The sequence below is a fragment of the Orycteropus afer genome, unplaced genomic scaffold (assembly GCF_000298275.1).
Source record: "Orycteropus afer afer isolate SDZICR_OR568_19922 unplaced genomic scaffold, OryAfe1.0 scaffold01009, whole genome shotgun sequence".
Classification (NCBI taxonomy): Eukaryota; Metazoa; Chordata; class Mammalia; order Tubulidentata; family Orycteropodidae; genus Orycteropus; species Orycteropus afer.
The window spans coordinates 37,516-39,992 of record NW_006922596.1 but is presented as its reverse complement, the minus strand read 5'-3'; the positions used below and the strand labels follow the sequence as shown (position 1 = coordinate 39,992).

Genomic DNA, 2,477 nt, shown 5'->3' with positions numbered 1-2,477 from the left:
CTCCTCAGAAGGAAAGCTGGGCAATCTTCTTCCATAGTGATACCACGTTGGAAACCAAACAAGGGGTTGCTATGAGTTCAGGATGACGCGACAGCACATAACAACAGCAACAACACGTAAATTTGAATAATAGTAACTGGTCTTCTTTGTATGTGTATATATTTATACTATCACTGACAGCATTGTACTTCAAAATAGATCTTGAAACAATGTTTTTAATGATGAATGTGATGCCATCTTCTCCAATTTGTCATTCCTGGCATAGTAGACCACATGTTTATCTGATTCAAAATGGTCAATACTAGTCCATTTCAGCTCTCTAATGCTTAGCATATCAATCTTCATGTATTCCATTTCATTTTGGACAACTTCCAATTTTCCTAGATTCATATTTTGTACATTCCACATTCCAATTATTAATGTATGTTTGCAGCTGTTTCTTCCCATTTTGAGTAGATCTGCATCAGCAAATGAAGTCCCGAAAGCTTTACTCAATCCATATCATTATGGTTGACTCCATATTGAGAAAGCTATTCCCCAGGCATATTTTGAGTGTCTTCCAATTTGAAGGACTCATCTTCTGGCACTATATCAGACAATGTTTCATGGCTATTCATAAAGTTTTCCTATAATTTATCAGACAGTATTTCACTGCTATTCATAAGGTTTTCACTAACCAATATCTTCAGAAGTGTATGGTCCTGTCCTTTTTCCCAGGCTTTCTTAGTCTTGAAGCTCCACTGAAACCTGTCTACCATGGATGACCCTGCTGGCATTTGAAATACCAGTGCCATAACTTCAAGCCTCACATCAACATGTGAGCCACCACAATACGACAAACTGACAGATGATTGGTGGGAAAATATGGAATACTTCATGAGTTTGTGTATACTAAAATTGGAATGATACAGAGAAGATTAGCATGGTCCCTGACCAAGGATGACATGTAATACTGACCAATATCCCTTATCAAAGGAGCTCTGGTAGCATAGTGCCTAAGGCACTTGACTGCTAACCAGAAGGCTGGCGGTTTAAACCCCTAGCTGCTCCTCAGAAGGAAGGTTGGGCAATCTACTTCCGTAGTGATACCACCTTAGAAACCCAAGGAGAGGTCACTATGAGTCAGGTCTGACTCAACGGCACCTAACAACAACAACAACAACAACATCCCTTATCAATATGTTGTTGTTAGGTGTCATTGAGTCCGCTCTGACTCAGCACTCTATGTACAACAGAATCCTCATGGGATTAGTTTTCTTGGTTTGAAGGTTTAGGGGTCACAGTTTCATGGGACAACTCAGCCAATTATCATAACATCGTTCATAAAGTTTATCTTCTACATTCAGTTTGGTGAGCAGCATCTGGATATTAAAAACTTACAAAAAACCATCTAAGATACAACTATCAGTCTCTACTAATCTTGAGCAAAAGAAAGAAACCCAATGTTTAAAGAAGGAAGCATTCTACAGGACTGATTGTCTACATGAACCATGGCCTCCTCTATCCTGACACAAGAAGACCTTAGACTGTGCCTGGCTACCACTACCAAGAGAAGCCTTGGTGGTGCAGTGGTTAAAGTGTTTGACTGCTAAATCAAAGATCACTAGTTTGAACTCATCAACCACTCCATCGGAAAAAAAGGTGTTACAGTCTGCTTCTGTAAACATTTACGGTCTTGAAAAATACAAGGGACAGTTTTACTCTGTCCTATAGGGTCACTATGACTCATAATTGACTTCACAGCAGAGAGATCAATAGCAAACGTTCTGATAAGGGCCACAATAGAAAAATACTGATAGAAAGGGAGAGCAACATGGAACAACACTACAATTTTCAAACAAACAAACAAACAAGCAAAAAACAAAATTATCAAAAAATCCAGACTTACTGGACCCATCCAGACTGTAGGAATGCTCAAGATTATTGCCCTCTTTAAACCTTGAACCAGAGCCATCCCTTCAAGTTACCTTTTATTTACTGGTAGGTGAGCTCCTAAAGTAATGAATATAACACTTGAGTTCTGCACTCTTTTAAGAAATCATCTATATGAGGACAAATGGTCAACAAAGCCTGTGACCAGCATGATAACATTGGGGAAAGGAAGGACACCAAAATGTGCACATAAGATATAGACAACAGAGGCAAATACTAGTATATGCACAATAGTACATTACCACTAACACCAAACACCAGGCTACAGATAAATGCATAGAAACTTGAGAAGATCAGATGAAGGTCGGTGAGCAAGAATGTATCCTAGACCAATGATAGACATGCATAGATACTAGTAATACAAAATAACCACAATCATTACAGAAGCAACAGAAGACAGAGTTGGAGTAATCCGTCGGAGACAACAAAACACCTTGGGAGAGAAAACCTCCAGGCCTGCCGACTCAGGACGATAGTATTGAGGAACACCAAGCTCAATTGGCACAACATAGTACATAAAAATCTTGCTCCACAACCTACTTTGG

At 39.2% G+C, this 2,477-nt stretch overlaps 1 non-coding gene across 1 annotated transcript; it reads left to right on the top strand.

The window, feature by feature from the left end:
* Positions 1-869: 869 nt before the first annotated feature.
* LOC122151988 lies at positions 870-974 on the top strand. The gene has a single exon (XR_006164361.1). It is a non-coding gene; the product is annotated as a U6 spliceosomal RNA (small nuclear RNA).
* The last annotated feature ends 1,503 nt before the right edge of the window (positions 975-2,477 follow it).